We start from the raw sequence: 21,392 nt of genomic DNA, 5'->3' as shown, positions 1-21,392 counted from the left end.
ATTTTTGAAGGAAACATTTTTTAAACACCTTCAGTTCATCGAAAAAATGTAAAGGATTTTAAAATTAATTTTTTTTAGATAATATCAAAAATTGGCTTTGGGAAAATATTTTTCAAAGCCATCATCAGTAAAAGATCCTTTTGGTCCTTGAAAAGATATCCTTAAAAAGCAAAGGTTAAGATTCGATAGCCCCTGAAGAAATTCATAACAATATATCCAAAATAAGTAAAAAAAACACCAAGTTCGGCCGGGCCGAACTTTTAATACCTCCCACCTTCAAGGATTGTCATCTACCAAATCTTCTTAAACACCAAATTTGGTACAACTGGAGCTAGATCCCATTACGTACTACAAAAACCAAATTTTTAGACAAGTCCGTGGAAAATGCGGCAAATGTGTTCACCCTTCGAAAATATCATTAAAAGTTTAAGGTCATACCTTTGTAAGTCCTGAAAAAATTCTTCTTAAAAATTCCCCGCTTATGACTATGATGGCCCTTGCAATGTTATCCTTAAAAAGTTCACGTTTGTGACTCTATTGGTCAGTCTGTCGATCCTTGAAAAATAACATAACGTTAGTGAACCCGCTGATCTTTGCAAGAATCTATATATATAAAAGGAAGTTGTGTTAGTTACTACGCTTATAACTTAAGAACCGCTGGACAGATTTTAACGATTCATACAAATTCGAAATTGTATCTTTTCCGAAAAGGATAATATCCAAAAAAATCGCATAAAAATGTGATATATTAACATTTTCATTTTGACTTTTGAAATGTACAATAGTAATGTTTTATTTTGCATGACTTTTTTTCCATTTTGACTTACTTTTTTCTAATGTACATGTGTAGTGTTTTTTATATTTTATTTTAGAATTCGAATATTAATACCAATTTATTAAACTGATGTAATTTCTTGAGAACTGGTATTGATGAAGGGTTACATGGAAGTGTAGTACCGAATTATGTGGTGGCGAAACGGAATAGAGGATATCGAAATAATTTAACGCAGTCACACCAAAGTTAAAAGATAATTACTTTTTCAAAATCGCTAAAAAATCATGAAAAAGAGATCTCATTGCAAAAATTATCAAATCGGGAAAAAAAACGAAAAAATTCAATGGAATCGAATTTTAAAATAATAGTACTGACAAACTTTGTAAAAATCTTTAAACATTTGCTGTAAAAAATCTGCGAACAAGTTGAAGATTTTTTCAATTTGTTATTCTTCTTTTGTATTTTTTTTTTTTTTCAATTTGTATTATCATGTTGAATTCAGTGAACAAAATAATAAAATAATTTTTCACTATATACAAATTTCACCAAAAAATTGAAATAAGTGCGAAATACGATGTTAACTGACTTCTACTTTTCAACTCCAGGGCCTACATCGTGGTTCAGCTGGAAGATGCTAACACATTTAAACAAACAAAAATGACCGAAAAAGCCTAATGGGGCTCATTTCAAAGCGTGGACCTACTCCTTTTATGTGGCAATAATCCGTCCAATGAGAGCTCAAAATGCAAAATTCTTTGGTAGTACAATCAGTAAAATACCAAATATAAAGGGTGGAAAATAGTAAAGCGAATGGGATTTCTATCCTTCCAGAAATTCTACCCAAATATTCAAGTTACCTTAAATCGCTTTTGCAGGTCATGATATCGATCATAACTCACGGATAAGGGTACAACCCGATTTCATATTTATATAACCATCGTATGATTTAAGCTATTTTTGGGGTGTTGGTCACTTTTTTAATTTTTTTGGCTCTTATTTGGCATCTTTGTTTCTAAGGGGGCAGAGAATCTCTTCGCATAAAATTTGAAATTTTCGGAGTAGGGCCCATATTGGTCTTGACCACATTCATCAATTGATTTGGCTACAAAATTGTATTTATGCTACCCTGGGGTAGGGAACCATCATACAGATAATTGCCACATAGGAATTTATTTAAGTAAAGTCCCCGCAATGGAGTTTCACATCTAATGTGTGGTCAGAAAAGAAAATTTTGTATTCTATTGAATTTGTAACACCCAAGAGAATATTGGTTGGGAACGTAGATTTGGGATGTACATCTATATGAAATAAATTGTGGAAACATGAACAAATTACAAATGTAAGAAAGTAGCACGAGGCCGAATATTTATTGAATTATCATTGAATTATGCTATGATGAAAAATGTGGACTTTATGGAATCTCCAACTTACAATTCAAATGAAAAATAAAATTAATTCCCATCTTACGGTAATGGGTGTAAAATAGTAATTATATTTGACTATTCTGAAATCATTCTGCCCTCAATTATGAGGTGGATAAAAAAATTTTTACTTATTTAAATCACGCGAAATTTTTTCACTTTGACATGCTATGTTGTTCTGCTATATTTTTAATTTGGCCTCCATTTGTCATCTGGATTATAAGGGGTAGAAGAAAGTTTTCAATGTAGGTCGATGTTTCGGAGTATATAACGGTATCTCCCGATTTTACCATATTTCAAAGGATTTGGCTAAAAATGTGTATTTGAGGGGGTGAAAATCTTACACAAGAATTTCAACATATCCACCTGTTTGGCGGACAAACAGACCGAGGCCGAATATTTATTGAATCGTCATTGAATTATGCTATGATGAAAAATGTGGACTTTATGGGGTCTCCAACTTACAATTCAAATCTATATATATAAAAGAAAGTTGTGTTAGTTACTACGCTTATAACTTAAGAACCGCTGGACTGATTTTAACGATTCAAACAAATTCGGAATTTTCTCCTCTCCGAAAAGGATAATATCCAAAAAATCGCGTAAAAATGTGATATTTTAACATTTTCAATTTGACTTTTGAAATGTACAATAGTAATGTTTTATTTTGCATGATTTTTTTCAATTTTTACTTACTTTTTTCTAATGTACATTTGTAGTGTTTTTTATATATATATATATATATATATATATATATATATATATATATATATATTTTTTTTTTTTTTTTTTTTTTTTTGAATTCAAATATTAATACCAATTTATTTAATTGACTTGATTTCTTGAGAAATGAAATTGATGGCGAGTTACATGGAAGCGTAGTACCGAATTATGTGGTGGCGAAACGGAATAGATGATGTCGAAATAATTTAATGGAATCGAATTTTAAAATAGAAGTACATTCTATTGACAAACTATATAAGGATCTTTAAACATTTGCTGTAAAAAAATCAGCGAACAAGTTGAAGATTTTTTCAATGTGTTATTCTTCTTTTGTCAATTTTTTTTTTTCAATTTGTATTATCTAATTGAATTCAGTAAATTTTTTGCGAACAAAATAAAGAATAATTTTTCACTATATACAAATTTTCACCAAAAAATGAAATAAGTGGGAAATACGATGTCAACTGACATCTACCTTTCAACTCCAGGGCCGACATCGTGGTTCAGCTGGAAGATGCGAACACATTTGAACAAACAAAAATTGCCGAAAAAGCCTAATGGGGATCATTTCAAAGCGTGGAACTACTTCTTTCCTGTCCCAATAATCCGTCCAATGTACAATCAGAAAAATACCAAATATAAAGGGTGGAAAATAGAGCGAATGGGACTTTTAGTAAGATAAAGATTTCTATCCTTCCAGAAATTCTTCCCAAACATTCAAGATAGGTCATGATATCGATCATAACTCACGGATAAGGGACAACCCGATTTCATATTTATATAACCATCGTATGATTTAAGCTATTTTTGGTGTCTTGGTCACTTTTTTAATATTTTAGCCATTATTTGGCATTTTTGTTTCTAAGAAGGTAGAGAACCTCTTCGCATAAAGTTTGAAATTTTCAGAGTAGGGCCCATTTTGGTCTTGACCACATTCATTAATTGACTTGGCTAAAGGTTGTATTTATGCTACTCTGGGGTAGGGAACCATCATACAGATAATTGCCACATAGGAATTTATTTAAGTAAAGTCCCCACATTGTCGTATTCCCAAGCCCACTTTCACATCTAATTTTGTATTCTATTGAATTTGTAACCCCCAAGAGAATATTGGTTGGGCCACGTTTTGGTATAACCCTTATATAAATGTATCCCTGACCTGACAGCTGTGACCGTGGTCTTGGCCACGTTTTTCAACTGATTTGGCCATCATTTGCTGTATTTAGGCTACTTTGTGAGTAGAGAACCATCTTACAGAAAAATGTCAACATACGTAAATATTTTGGTATAGTCACCATATAGTCCCCAGGCCCGCCGATCTATAGTGATGTTTACCGATTGGCGGATAACAACGCGGGTATTGTTTAATCGTTATTGAATTTTACCATGAACAAGAACATAGACTTTTTGGGGACTCTAATGCGCAATTTGAGGTGCTATGGTAATGGGTGTAAAAGCGTAATTAACTTTGACTATTCAGAAATCATTTTGCCCTCCTTCCATATTTATTTATTTCTATTTAGTCGAATCAATATTTATATTAAAATTTGTTCACCTTTATGAGCTAGATTTGTGAAATATTATGCTATGCAAAATTTGCATTAAAGACTAAAACTACGGGCCGGCAACGCGGACCGGGCCAGCTAGTATCCTTATAAATTTAACTTTTACAGGGTAGAACCCAATAATAACACATCTTTACACAATAAAACCAGTAAGGAAAGCTCAAAAGTCGGGCGGGGCCGACTATATGATACCCTACACCACTATGCATATTTAGTAGAGCTCTCGTAAAAAGGTTTATACAGTGCATTTCAGAGCTCTATGAGATATTTGGTACAAAATCAAAATCTATCTAATTCTATCTAATTCTATAGCTATCTCTGAACCGGGGTTCTCCAAATTTTACGTATTAGCTTCTATACTGAATTCGGTCTCATGTACGAAAATTCAGGTGATTTGGGCTGATATTGACCATTTAGTGCACATTTAACCCTAAATCGGATGAAGATATATATGGGAGCTATATTCAAATCTGAACCGATTTCGATAAAATTTAAAACAGCTATTCCTGTGCTCCATCTAATACCTGGTACCAAATATCACGGTTGTGGAGTGAATATTACGAATGTATGGGACTAAAACACCAAATCGGATAAAACATATATATGGGAGCTATAGCTGTTCCTGAACCGATTTTCTCCAAATTTGTTGTATTTGCTTTAAGGCTAATCTCGGTCACATGTGCCAAAATTCGGGCCATTTGGGCCGATATTGGCTATTTGGTGGTCAATTAACCCGAAATCGGATGAAGATATATATGGGAGCTATATCCAAATCTGAACCGATTTCGATAAAATTTAAAACAACTATTTCTGTGCTCCATCTAATACCTGGTACCAAATATCTAATACCTGGTACCAAATATCACGGTTGTGGAGTGCATAGTAGGAATGTTAGGGACTTAAAGATCAAATCGGATGAAAGATATATATGGGAGCTATAGCTATATCTGAACCGATTTTCTCCAAATTTGATATACTTGCTTCTAGGCCGAACTCGGTTGGGTGTGCCAAAATTCAGGTAATTTGGACTGATAGTGGACATTTGGTGCACATTTAACCCGAAATCGGATGAAGATATATATGGGAGCTATATCCAAATCTGAACCGATTTCGATAAAATTACAAACAGCTATTTCTGGGCTGTATCTTATATCTGGTACCAAATATCATTCTTGTGGAGTGCATATTACGAATGTGAGAGGCTTAAACACCAAATCGGATAAAACATATATATGGGAGCTATAGCTGTTCCTGAACCGATTTTCTCCAAATTTGTTGTATTTGCTTTAAAGCTAATCTCGGTCACATGTGCCAAAATTCGGGCCATTTGGGCCGATATTGGCCATTTGGTGGTCAATTAACCCAAAATCGGATGAAGATATATATGGGAGCTATATCCAAATCTGAACCGATTTCGATAAAATTTAAAACAACTATTTCTGTGCTCCATCTAATACCTGGTACCAAATATCACGGTTGTGGAGTGCATAGTAGGAATGTTAGGGACTTAAAGATCAAATCGGATGAAAGATATATATGGGAGCTATAGCTATATCTGAACCGATTTTCTCCAAATTTGATATACTTGCTTCTAGGCCGAACTCGGTTGGGTGTGCCAAAATTCAGGTAATTTGGACTGATAGTGGACATTTGGTGCACATTTAACCCGAAATCGGATGAAGATATATATGGGAGCTATATCTAAATTTGATCCGATTCTCACCAATTTCAATAGGGTTCGTCCTTGGGCCAAAAAAATATTGTTTGGAAAATTTCATCCCAATCGGATAATAAATGTGACCTGCATTTTGTTCACAAGAATACATGGACAGACGGACGGACGGACGGACGGACGGACGGACGGACGGACGGACAGACGGACTGACATGCATAAATCGACTCAGAAAGTGATTCTATGAAGGTTCTCAAAAGTAACTATGGGTCTATCTCGTTTCCTTCTCCATGTTACAAACAAATGCACAAAGACATAATACCCTTACCACTATGTGGTGTAGGGTATACAAATATCCTCGGTTATAACTTTGTATTTCCTTAGGAAAATCCTCAAATGGTCCACATATAAAGTTCTGTAGGTCCTTTTATTTCCCTGTAAGTGTTGAAAAAATCTGTAAAATACTGTGTTCTGGACTCTTATTCGAAAAAATATCATTTAATAGTTCATGTTTATGACCCTGTCAGATATATCCTTAAAACCAGTAAAGAAATTCTTAAAGTCGGGCGGGGCCGACTTTATGATACCCTACACCACTTTGCTAATTTAGTAGAGCTCCACATAACAATAAAAGTTTTTATGGGAGAATTAAATCATACACGCTATGATTATAATTATAAAGTTCAAAGGACTAAATATGCCGAAGCATTTGCATCTTTTAAATTCGGAATTGTATTGCCCATTTGGTGCACAATTAATTTGAAATCGGATAAAGATATATATGGGAGCTATATCCAAATCTGAACCGATCTCTATAAAATTTGGCAAATATATTTATGAGCTGTATTTGATATATTTCCCTGAATATCGTTGTTACGGAGTGCATACTACGGCTGTGGGTAACAAATATGACAAATCGGATGAACAGTATATATGGGAGCTATAGCTATATCTGAACCGATCTTCACCAAATTTGACATACTAGCTTCTAGACCCAACTCGGTCGTAAGTGCCAAATTCCATCCCATTTGAACAAACATTAGACGTTTGGTGCACAATAAAAGGTAAATCGGACGAAGTTATGTATGGGAGCTATATCCAAATCTGAACCGATCTCGATAAAATTTAGCAAATGTATTTCTGAGCTGCATTTGATATATTTCCCCAAATATTGTTGTTGCAGAGTGCATATTACGGCGGCGGTGGACAAAAATAACAAATCGGATGAACAATATATATGGGATCTATAGCTATATCTGAACCGATTTCGATCAAATTTGGCATACATATTTTCAGACCTAATTTGGGAGTATTTGCAAAATTTCATAAAATTCGGGCTGATATTACACGTTTGGTGCACAATAAAAGGCAAATCGGACGAAGATATATATGGAGCTGTATATAAATTTTGACCGATTATTTCCAATTTCAATAGGATTCGTCCTTGGGCTAAACAAATGATCTGTGCAAAATTTCATCTGGATCGGGCAATAAATGCGACCTGTACTTTGTTTACAAAAATACATGGACAGACGGACGGACGGACGGACGGACAGACAGACGGACGGACGGACAGACGGACGGACGGACGGACATGCATAAATCGACTCAGAATGTGATTCTATGCAGATCATCAAAAGGAACTATGGGTCTATCTCGTTTCCTTCTGCCTGTTACAAACAAATGCACAAAGACATAATACCCTGACCACCTTGTGGTGTAGGGTATAAAAAAACTATCTATAAAAGAAAAGATTATATGAATAATATAAAAATTTATTAGGCTCAGAATATTTTATATAGGGTTCCTAAAAAGAGCAAATCGATTTGTTCTTAGACACCTCTTAAATCAATATGCTGCAGTGGCTTCCTTATTAGCAAAATATCTTGTTCGGCTTAATATGTCAATAATATTTTCATCTTGCAACAAACCTTTTTCCAATACCAAAAAACCTCCCATAATCAACATTTATTTTTCAAAAAATTCCCTAATGTCTCATATTTCACATTCAAAGAATAAAACATTAAATGTAACATTACGTACAGAGAATAAAATTAAAAAACATTCGCCGCATTGCCTTTGGCCTCTGCCGCATACTACCCCCTTTCGGTTGGGGTGAAGGCCCTCAACACTTTGACTACTAAGTGAAACATGGTGTAAACAAGAAGGCTTATTGCGATAATCAATTAAACAAAGTATTTTACTTAAGGGATCTTATGAAACGAAATATAATTTTCAAAAGCTATTTTCAAGCATGTGCTTCCTCCCCTAGCCAAAACTTCTCGACAACGTTCTTTCTCAAATCCGCCACTCACACACACACCCGCACTCTCTCAGAGAATTAAAACAAACACTCACTTAGAGGCAAAAGGAAGTTTTAAGTGAAAATTAATTTTTTTAATGGTCATAATTTAGGCAAAGTAAATTATGAATGTACAACAAACAACAACAGCAACAAACATAAAGACTTGTAGGGTATGCCGGCATATTTACGAACAACAACACACACAAACACCCCAACACATTTTAACATACATTTGTATTAATGTATTTTGGTTTAGAAGTGGTGGATCTTTAACGTGAACAATTGGGGGCCGCGGGTGCGGGGGCAAAGAGAACACCAACGCAAGATTTCTTCCGACCACAGAGTTCAACGCAAAAAATGGGTTAATGGCAAATAACAAAATGTTTATTTCCCAAATAGCTTTAAATCCACCAGCCATGATGGTTGGCTGCGTCAACGAAACAAACTTGGCCAAAATGCCTGAGTTTAGCATATTTAGGCTTTGGTTTAAATTCATTCTTTGGAGAGTTGCTGCGCCGGGATGATTTCAGAAAACCGACCGGCCTGACTGCCTGTTTAATGTTGATGGCTGTGGGAAAATATGATTTTAATTAAAAAGGGATTAAATATTAAAAATGACATTTTTATGGTTGGTAGAACGAAATGTTTGTTGTCAGCACTTATGAACTCAGTTGTCACTCACTGTTTGATGTTGTCAATTTTGGGCTATTTCTTCGCAGCAAATTGACACTGAAAGTGAGTAATTCTGAAAATGATTTTTAGCAAATTATTTGAAGATCTGTTACTTTAATTGTTGACAAGAAAAATTGTTGTAATTGCAAGAAATAAGTGGTTAATGTAGAAATAATTAATCAATTTTAGGAAAATGACACAAAAGAGGATTTTTAATACCAATACAACATGTACGAATAACATTCATAAAAAAGTGTACGATTTTTGTTATAAATTTAAGACTTGTTGATTGAACATTTATTTCTGTTGAAGTGTTTATATTTAAAGCCTTATATAAACATAATGTTAGATTCTTATGTAAAGCTACTTTTCTATACCCTCGACCATGGATGATCTTACATTTGTCATTCCGTTTGCAACATCTCGAAATATTCGTCAGAGACCCCAAAAAGTATATGTATTCATGATCAGCGTAAACTTATATGTCGACTTAGCGATGACTGTCTATTTCTTGAAATCACTATTCCACATTATTTAATCTAGAGCTTTGGAATTTGGCACAAAGGTTTGTATTTGGTCTGGTTCAGAACTGCAAGAATGTAAAAGTTTTTACGATGAGAACCGATTTCTCTTTATGTTATCGAAGAAAATTGCGAAAATTGTAGATTCTTGCAGGTTATGGAACAGAACAATTATGTGCAGGCTGATTGGTATTGAAAATGGCCCAGGTTTAGGCATTGAAGGTACCTACCACAATTTTTAACAAAACAATGAAAAAGCAGTAATTTCGGCTGGGCCGAACTTCGAATACCCTCTACCATTTGGAAGGAAATTGGAAAATCAAAAAAAAAAAAAAAAAAATAAATAAATAAATAAAATAAATTAATAAATAAAATAAATAAATAAAAAATACTACTAAAAATCATTAAAATACCGTTAGACGGTAAATCATTGGACCAGCATAGGTAGTACCCATTACCCATAGGCTATAGTACCCATTACGAACATAAAATATGAAATTTGAAACAATTCCTATGAATACTACCGCTAAAATCATAGAAATACCGAATACATAGACAATTTTCCGTCACAGGCTGTAGTGCCCGTTACGAAAAATTTTGATGAATAATGTCGCTTAAATCATAAAAATACCCAATATAGGGATGTAACGTTATATGGAGGCTATACGAAGACGTAGATCTGCCACAAACTGTAGTACCCATTATGAATTTTAAATAAGATATATGAAAAAGTCCTGCAGAAGAAATACATATCTAAGTAAAATTTTATCAACCTAATTCAATTCGTCCGGAGGGTAGAGTGATTTAAACAGACGGACGATCATCGTTAAATCGACATAGAATTTTATGCTGATCAAGAATATATGTACTTTGTGCGGTCTAAAATGTATATTTCGAGGTGTTACGGAATGACAGACTATAGCACCCATATAACGGTACGTCCAGATTTAGGTGTTTTGAAGGTTTCTGGCACAATTTGTAATCAAACTTGAATCTTGATAATTATGGTTCTTGCAAGGTCTGTTCTCGCCTTTCAAAAATTTCCTTGACAATTCATCCATAAACTGTCCTGACTCTGTAGGTCTTTAAAAAATATACATTCCTTATAAGTTTACGCTTATCATTCTGTAGATCTTTGTAGAGCTATCCTCAGCCACAGATCCTTAAAAAAATTAGATGAAATTTGATAATTAGGGTTCTCCTTACAAAATTCTTTTGTAAGGCTATAGCCCACATATAACAGTACCTCCAGATTTACGGTATTTTCATAGATTCTTCCACAATTTCCAATCAAATTAAATAAAGCTTGACAATTAGGGCACGGTTCTGTTCACTATTCGTGCAAAAGGGCTCTTATTGTTATATTAAGATTATGACTCTGTTGATCATAAGAAAATCCTTTTATAAGTCCCTCTTCATGACTCTGCAGGCTCTTGAAAAAAAAAAATCTCTAAAAATTCAACGTTTATGTCTGTAGTTCTTTGGAAGAATATTCTTCGTCCAAGTTTATGTCTAGGTAGGACCTCAAAAGTTTTGGACTTTGTAAGTCCTTAAAAATCCCTCAAATTTAAACGTTTATAGCTCTGTATAACCTTAAAAAATATCCTAAACAAATCAAGTGTATGACTTTGCAAGTCCATGCCGAAATAACCTTGAAAAGTCCACATTTAGCTCTCTATAGTTTTTTGGAAGTATATTCTCAAAAGCTCAGCGCTTATGAGTCTGTAGGTCTTTGAAGAAATATTATCATAAACCCCATTTTTATACCCTCCACCATACATAGTGTGGAGGGTATATTAAGTTCGTCATTCCGTTTGTAACTCATCGAAATAATCATTTTAGACCCAACAAAGTATATATATTCTTGATCAGCGTAAAATTCTAAGACGATTTAGACCTGTCCGTCCGTCTGTCCGTCTGTTGTAATCACGCTACAGTCTAAACAAATTAAGATAGGAAGCTAAAATTTTTCACAGATCTCTCTTTTGTCAGCAGGCAGGTCAAGTTCGAAGATGGGCTATATCGGTCCACGATATCGTATAGCCCCCATATAACGGTACCCTCCGATATTCGGTATTTTGAAGATGTTAGCCACAGTTTTCAATGGAAGTGTTTGAAATTCCACAAGAATTGTCTATATCGGTCCACGACATCGTATATCCCCCATATAGCTGTACCCCCCGATATTCGGTATTTTCATGATGTTAGCCACATTTTTCAACGGAATTGTCTAAAAATCCATACAAGGAGTTCCTTATGGGTACTTTATACCTCGGAAGAGAATTATCTATATCGGTCCACGATATCGTATATCCCCCATATAACGGTACCGCCGATTTTCGGTATTTTGATAACTTTACCCATATTTTTCAACGGAAATTGTACACAAGGGGGTTTTTGTGAGCACTTTACCCCCCCGACAGAGAATTCTTTATATAGGTTAATGATATCGTATAGCACCCATATAACGGTACCCCCGATATTCGGTATTTTGATGATTTTAGCCACATTTTCAAATCGTATTGTCTGTGCACTTGTGAGCACCTTACCCCCTGAAAGGGAATTGTCTATATAGGTCCGCAATATCGTATATCCCCCATATAACGGTACTATCCGATATTCAGTAGTTTGATGATTTTAACCACTTTTTCCAATGGAATTATCCGAAAATCCACACAAGGAGTTCCTTGTGAGTACTTTACACCCAGACATAGATTTGTCTTAATAGGTCCACAATATAATATATACCCCCATATATCGGCACCTTGCTATATTAGATATTGTAAAGATTTAAAAAAAAATTAATGGATTTTATTTTTTAGAAAATTTTCTAATTCGTTCCAAATTGTGGAGGGTATTCAAAGTTCGGCCCGGCCGAACTTACTGCTTTTTTACTTGTTATGACCCTAGCCCTATCTGTAACGTACCATTTTCTATTGTTTTAACAGATCGATAAATATCATAAAATTCAGAAGAATACCTCAAGGAGAGTAGGACGCAGGAGCCATTTGTTGGGCTAGCAAACAGTCGATGGGGGGTTCGTGTCCTTTCCCCTTGAGCGACTACTTTTGGTACAACATACTAAAATTATTATAGACTCCTGTTTTTTTGTTTAATTCAAAATTCTCAAAATGGGCTAATTGAAAATAAAATAAAAACCCCCTTTTACTTTTACTAAAAGATATCCTTTAAAACGAACCCTCAGAAGAATTGGTTCTCAAGATGTTGCGAGAAACCTTGACTTCTCAACCCTCCCTACCATTGGTTCTATTAGTCAAGTATTTTATAGAACCCCTTAAAAAAACCGAAAGTACTAATCTATACTATCACCAAACCATTACCTTTTGAAAATGAAACATCCATAATGTTGTGGTACACATTTTCATTAAAATTTCAATATATGTAAATTTTTATTAGGAATGATTAAAAGGAAAAAAAAATTTAAATGTAATCCCGAGCAGTTTTATATTCTAGTCTAAGTCTAATCTTCATTAAATATGAGTGATTTAAGCTATTTGTTTTAGTTATTTCAATATTTGTAGCATTAAAGCTTGAGAAATATAAATGGAAATTTTAGAAAATTTCTAACTTGTGTTTCTTATGTTCAATTACAACCAATAATCGTCTTCTAACAAACACATAAAGTGGCAATTCTCACCATCGGTATAATTTTAAGATTTTTTATTTTTTGATTCCAATAATCTTGCTTTGTTAATAAGCAAAAAAAAAATATGTTGGTCAGACGATTATTAGCTACCTTTAAAATGCACTTTGATAATTCATAATCTAGAAATTTTGTTACAGGTATTTTCTTAGGTTATATATAATTTTAAAGTCTTTAAGGTCTTCCATTTAGTAATAATCATCATTCAGAACACTTTGACAATAAATCTATTCACTTAGCTTGGTTTAAACTTTAATTGGGCATAAAAAAGGTTGTTGAGATGATTATCATTATTAGAAATCACCTTTTTATTCTATTCGTTTTGGTAGGATATCGCTTTAGGGTGAACATAAGCCTATACGAGAATACCATGGATTCAACTTAATAATTAATAATAATGTGTTTTTTTATATTGCATTTTGCTTAAGCCCAATTTTGTATTCTGTCTGATGATTTTTATTAAATGGTGGTTGTTAAAATTTCACTATTAGCAAGGCAAAACTCTTTGTATGAACAATCATAACAAAATACTCACTCACCACAATTTGTCCATCGATGCACGAAGAGGGCCCTTTTCTGCAGATGTCTGATGAGATTAAATATTGATTTCTTGATTTTTGCCTTAGCGATAATTACTGATATTTGTTTTGGCATTTAACTTATATGTTATGCATTGTAAAGCTAGGCGAAAGAAATTATGAATAATTTAAAAATATGATGGTTTTTGCTTTGCGTTAGGTTTTGTTCCAAAAATACATTACAGATTCTTTGTCCAGCAATGGAATTCTGTTTACTTCAATTTTGATATCCAAATTTCAAGATTTAGTTCTGTCTCTGCTTTTGAAATGATACAATAATCTGATGTTTTAGCGCTTGATGATTTCGTCTTTTTCTTACTGCTCTGTAAAACGACTGGTACAGTGCAGTCACATGCAATGAATTATTCCGGTTTTTGAGTACTGCAGAGCGGTATTAGACGACGCCACATTTATGACTAATGTGTGATGCTTGATGATCTGCCTAAGGTGTTGTTGCTAAGTAGAAATTTTGGGGGTATCCCTAATGCAGTGGTGGCGGTAGTTGCTTTGTTCAATGTTGGTTCTGCTGATCGATATGGTCCCCAATGGTTGTTGTTGGTCTCATCAACGCACAAAGATTATTTAACAGAATGGTTGCTAAGCCAAGAGGTCATAAAGTAATAAAATTTGCATACCAAGCGTCTGATTATGTGCAGATTAATTTATCCAATAGCAAAGGCGTAGGTTTGGAAGGAGCAATTTTCGAAAAAAACAAAACTCAGTAGAGGTATGTGAGAATGTAAAAAACGTGGAATGGTTCTTCTTCCGACTTCTCTCATAAGCCAACAAGCTCGTGGAAAATCTGATATTTAGGTAGTGGCAATATGATGCAGAACTGGGATGGATTATGGTTAAACGCTTGTATCACGTTTACCATTCCCCAGAATCCCTGTTCGTGGACAATGTTGTATGAACAAAATGTGATTGCCTGTGAAATAAAAACATTCACAATCATAATTTGTCCCACTTGGTTTTGGAAAAAAAAAGAATACTCACAGATCTCCAAAATATAATTGGAAAAGATTGTTATGCAAGGAAACGAAAATTTTGCTGCACATATAAATATGCCAAATCACTTGGATGTTAACGATAATTTTGACTTCACTTTTCTTATTTAGTGGCTTTAATACTTGTACTGGAATGGATGTTCACTCTTTGGTTTTTAGACAGGAAAGGAAGTTTAAAATCACGTTCATCAAAGACGAAATGTCTAATTTAGTTGAATGTGATTAAAGTAATCATTGTTATCATATGATTAAAAACTGCAATAATGCATTTGTTGACAAATGGTTATCGTCGGGGTCAGCTGCAAAGCACCACAGTGATTTTCAAACTATAAAGGGTCAAAGCGTTATAGTTCAAAGCAGATTTAAATTTTGGAAAACATATTATTGTATAAGAATAATAAGTTTGCATAATTTTGTGTGTTGAAACCAACCAAAAATAAGAAAAAAAATCAGAGATATGTATAAAGATTTCTGAAAAAAAGAAAAAACGACCATTACAAATCTTTTAATAAGTTATACTTTATGACTCTGCAGTCTTTTGAAAAGGTATCTCAAAAAATTCAACGTTTATGTCTCTGTAGGTCTTTTGAAGAATATTCTTAAATCGTCCACGTTTATGTCTAGGTAGGACCTCAAAAGATATCATTAACAGTACAAGTTTTTTACTTTGTAAGTCCTTAAAAATCTAAACCAATTCAAGTGTCCATGCAGAAATATCCTTGAAAAGTCCACATTTATCTCTCTATAGTTCCTTGAAAGAATATTCTCTGTAGGGCCTTGAAAAATATCATTAAAAAGTCCTCTTTTATAACTCTGTAGATCCTTAAAAAATATTCTCAAATAAACCACGTTCATGAATCTGTTTGTCCTTGAAAAAAAAAAATTATTTAAAATTCCACGTTCATTTATGACTCTGAAGGTCCTTTCAAAAGTCCGTGTTTATGACTCCACATTTATAACTCCAAATCGAAAAGTCTACGTTTATGACTCTGTAACAAAAAAATAACATTCTAAAATAGTCCACCTCATCATCATGTGTTCTTAAAAGTCCACGTTTTTTATGACTCTGTAGGTCTTTGAAGAAATATAAGTATAAACTCCATTTTTATGACTCTTTAGGTCCACGAATATAACTCTATGAGGTCTTCACAACATATTTAAAAAAACGCTAAGTTTATAAAAAAATCCTTTAAGGTCCACGCGTAGGTCCTAAAAAAACACTTAAAACCCATTAACTCTCCTAAGTTTCTGTAGGGTACTAAAAATATCCCTAAAAAGTCTATGTTTATCACTCTGATGATCCTTGAAAAAATATTCATAAATAGTCCACGCTTATGAAGCTGATAAATATTCTTTTAAAGTTCACGTTTATCACTTTAAGATCCTTGAAAATATCCTTCAAAAGTCTATGACTATGTTTAAAAAAATATACCACACAGAGTCCACTTTTAAGAATATTGGGTCCTCGAAAAAATGTAATTAGGATTCCAGCCCAATCCTTTCACTCAATAACAAAATCACCTTCATATATCAAACTTACATCCGATCGTTCATTAGCATACCAAGTTTTTCCGCTTTATCCGTTCACATAAAACCAAATGGTACCATGTTAGAAGTTTAGTACCATTCTAGTGCTTTTCGTAACTTAAAAGTTCGAATTTTTATTAACCCATTGATACACATATTCTATCAATGACTCTCAGTCCAAATTTCAGAATTCTCATTCCGATTGTCAAAAAAAAAGTATTCAATTTTAAGTACATCTTAGTACTTTTCGTATACTTTTAGTACGAATTTTCAAAACTCCAGCCTTATCACACGCCTATGCACCAAGACTGGTCCGTGCAAAATGTCAGGATTCTACCTCCAGCCGCTTAGTCTGGGCGCTGATTCTCTATTAGTCAGTATTTTCACTTCTCTTTATGACGTGTAGATCAGCGCTCGCCAAAATCCATCCAAATTTGCTTCAAAAATTTGCTTCGGTCACTTGATTTCATGATTTTAATTTTTGCAGAGAATTAACACACAGAATATTTAACGAGAGAGGGGTTTTAGCTCAACTAAAATGCGATTTTCCCGATATCTCCTTAAATTTCGTAGAATGCGAATTTTGTACAATTTTTGGAATAAATAATATAAGGTTGGTATATGATGAGACATACATCCTTGGGTATATCTCCCGAAAAGGGTACACCTAAATAAGTTGTGAAATGCTGAGGGTTTATATCTCACGGAAACCAGTACGAAGCTTTTTCACTTAATTCAGATGTAAATATGTTCTTCAGTGATTTGAGAAATTCCCATTTTGTTTCTGCTTCATGTTGTGTCAATTGATACCCTTCATGGCCATATCGAAAGCCGAAGCATTCTCTTTTTTCCTGAATAGCAACAATACGTTCGCAGCACATTCATTAATTAAATAATTCCAACTAATTTTGTCCTGCTGTTACTACTCGCTGTAACTTGATTTATTTCAGCTTGAATTAATTTATTCATTATCCGCTGAAATCACAGCCCAAAGCAGAGCTGCCGGAGCAAGAATAGCGGTCGGCTATGAAAAATGCATTCATTTGTTAACCAATCATTTATAAAATAGGGGAAATAAAATAAAATATATATTTATTATCGGTGCATTTTGTGTGTGTGTGTGTGTGTGTGTGTGAGCGTTCGTTCGTCCACGCGAGATTGCATTTCAATGCCAATGTGTTGGTGGCGATGTTGCGGGTTTGAGTATTTTTATAATTTGTTAACAATTCCCATGTCTCATATAATTTGTTGCCAACATGTGACAAATTTGTTAAAACAATAAATTTTGCACAAAACCACAAAAACCTAACTTTTCCAGCATTCACTAATAAAGTGTGCGAATCACCGGATGAATAGTAATGTGGTATTAACCCATGGCGGGATTATGGTTCGTTATAGGAATCGTTTGAGAGACAAAGTTGTAGAACGAATTGAAAATATTAATTCTTTAATTCTTTAAACATGGTAATCTAACTTGGTATCTACTCAAAGCAATAATCAAGCTAGAATGTTGAAATTTTCACAAGTGTCAGTCTTGGTGCGTAGGCTTGTTCCAAGGTTGGTCTTTTGCAAATCCGGACTAAGAGGGTACGATATTTATTAAAATGTAATAAAAATTGAATTATCTGTATTGTACAAACGAAATGCGCCAGAATTCTGAAATTTGGAATAAGAGTTATTGATAAAGAGCAGAACAGCTGAACCAAAGGGAAACGTAACCTTAAGGTTACAAAAAGTTCTAAAATAGTATTCAACATCTCAAATGGTATAATTTAGTATTATGTCAACGGATTGAAATTTGGTGTGAGAGTCAAGGTTGGAAAGTAAGTTTTATGTATGAAGATAGTTTTGTAAATATGTACTAAGTGGACGAACTAACTGGTATTAAATTTGGGTGAACAGATGTAACTGGTATTTTGAAATTTTGTATTGAGGTCCCTGCTGGTGGTAGGTTTATGATAATGAGGTGATTTTGGAAATGTATTCTACAAGTGCACGAAAGGTACTAAATAGTACTATATTTGGTACAAAGTGGTATTGGTGAACAGATTGAAATCTGATTAAAGGGTCGCTGTCCATATGTAGCCTCGACATATAGAGGTGGTTCCTGAAGGGTGTATTGAAACTGTACCAAAAGTAGTGGATAGAATTGTATTTAGTATTGGGTGAAGAAATAGAGATGAAATTTTAATATTTAATATTTTTACTGATGGCATCTGTTTGAGATTTAGCGGTGGCTTGGAAATGCGTTCAATATTCGTAAGAAAAGTACTACATTTTAAGTGAAGGGTAAAGTGGTATTGGGTGAAGGGATAGGGCTGGAATCCTTAAATTTGATATTGAGGTCTCTGTGGATATCTGATATTGAGATATGGAGGTGGTTTCAGAAATGTGTACTATAATTGTACGAAAAGTACTGAATGATACTATACTTGGTATTGAGTGAATTAATAGAGATAAAATGCTGATGGTATACAGGGTGAGATATACAAACTGCAACAAAGTCAAACGCCAATTTTTACATTTTTTTAAGTTTAATTAAATGAAAGCAAAAGATGTCGGAAATAGCATCAAATTTTAGAATAACTTTAGATTTTTTTAAATTAGTCACCTTTGGCACGAATTATGGCCTTCAAACGAATGTTGCTCTGCGGTATTTTGGCCCATTCCCGGCGAAGCGCTTGCTTGAGGTCATCGACACTTTGGTATTTTTTAGTGCCAACCTTGCTTTCCAAAATACTCCAGACACAAAAGTCCAACGGATTGGTATCCGGAGATTTTGGTGGCCATTGTGCGCTGGAAATGAAGCGAGGAACCTCATTTTGTAACCATTCTATTCGGCATTTATTCTGTTATGGCGGCCCATACCATCACCATGGCCGGCGCTTGAGTTCTGGTGGACAACCGAGGGTGCACATTTTCAGCTGATCTCTTTGGCAAGTACACACGATCATTTTGTTTGTTTACAAACTGCTGGACAGCCATTTTTCCGCCACTGCGACACGGGTTTCGATTAAGTCGCTTATTTACTTTTCGAACCATTTCTGCTGATGTTGCTGTTTTCTTACGTCTACTTCCTTGACGTCGGGCTACGCTACCAGTATCACGGTAACGAGCGATGGTACGAGACATAAAAATTTATTAACATTTAAATGCTGGAGTGCTCTGACGATAACCACTTGTGGTTTTCCAGCCAAATAAAAAGAAATCACACTATCACTCTTGTATTACATCATGAATAACTTTTTTTCTGAAAAATTCTCACCACAATGCTTTTGTAGGCTTGTAAACAATGTTATGAGCTGTTACTGGAATAATTTTAACAGCTGTCGGACGAATGGCTTACAAATGACAGTAGTCTGAAGTTGGTTGCCTTTTTTATCTCACTCTGTATACGAAAAAGATGTCCTGCGTACGGTCATAGGCTGTAGTACCCATTAGGATCTTCAAATACGAAATTTAAAACATTTCCGTTGAATAATGTCGCTAATATCGTCAAAATACCGAAAATAGGCAGATACCCTTATATGGGGTCTATACGAAAACATGATCCTCCATAGAAGATTTTCTTTCATAGGTTGAAGTATCCATTACGAACTTCAAATACGAAATTCCGATGAACAATATCACTAAAATCATCAAAATACCGAATATTGAGAGGTACCGAAAAAGTGGACCGACATGCCCCATTTACGAACTTAACCTGCCTACTTTCAAAATACACATGTGACTTCGTTCGAAAGATAGCATACAGACAACAGACAGTCAGATGGACATCGCTAAATCGACTTAGAATTTTACACTGATCAAGAATATATATATATATATATATATATATATATATATATATATATATATATATATATATATATATATATATATATATATATATATATATATATATATATATATATATATATATATATATATATATATATATATATATATATATATATATATATATATTCTCTGTTGGGTCTGACATGAGTATTTCGAGGAGTTTTATACGAATGACACAGTTAATATACCCCTAATAGTATGGTGGAGGGTAAAAAAGCGAATACATACATGCTGGCAAACTGACCGATACTTTCGAGCATCTTATGGAATTTATTTACCCTTATCCACCAAAATGGGTTAAATTTATATTTTTCCCAATGAGTTGTTTGTTTTTTGTCCCTCTTCCATTTATGTATGAATATAAATGCTACACATTGTTTTTCTTGTTCGACTTTTCAATCCCACATACTAAAATAAAACAGATTTTCACACTCATGTAGTTTGGCGAACAAAGGAAGTGCAGTTGCAGTTGTTTACCACCACCCCCACACCCGATTCTTTCATTCAATACATTTTTGATCGGTGGTCCAACCGACCGACCGACCATTCATATCGAATCGATACAAACCCACAATTATAATGTAAGCATAAATATGAATCTGTTTGTGTGTGTGTGTGTGTTGTAGAGGTTTTATTGTTGCTGTTGTTTTCGTTGTTGCCATTGTTGGTGTCTGTGATAAATTAGCATATTTTGTGGCGTCAAATGGACGATGCTAAATATTCCGGGCGAGTGTGAACATATATCACAGCAAGTGGCGCCCACCAAGTTTTGTGTGTGACAAATAAAAAAAAAATAGCGACTTCTCTCTCTCTCTCTCTGTCGCCCTCATTGGTTTGACATTTGTGTGAGTGTATTTGTTACAGTAATAATTTGATTATTTTTTTGTTCGTGATTTATTTAAACAATTCAATCATAATTAACATGTTTACAAGCAGGAGTTACTTTTTTGAGTGTGCGTTCGAAAATTTGCATTTTAGGTTTGATGTGGAGCTTGTCATTTGGAGGTTTCCCACCTTTCCCCAAATGGAGGCCAAACAATCCGAAAAATTCCGGTAATTTATGATGATCGATGAATGGATGACTGGTCACCAGAATCATGTGCCGTGTGTCTGTCCTCCAGT

The sequence above is a fragment of the Musca domestica genome, unplaced genomic scaffold, assembly GCF_030504385.1.
Source record: "Musca domestica strain aabys unplaced genomic scaffold, Musca_domestica.polishedcontigs.V.1.1 305, whole genome shotgun sequence".
NCBI classification, from domain to species: domain Eukaryota; kingdom Metazoa; phylum Arthropoda; class Insecta; order Diptera; family Muscidae; genus Musca; species Musca domestica.
Note: the sequence above shows the minus strand (reverse complement) of the source record.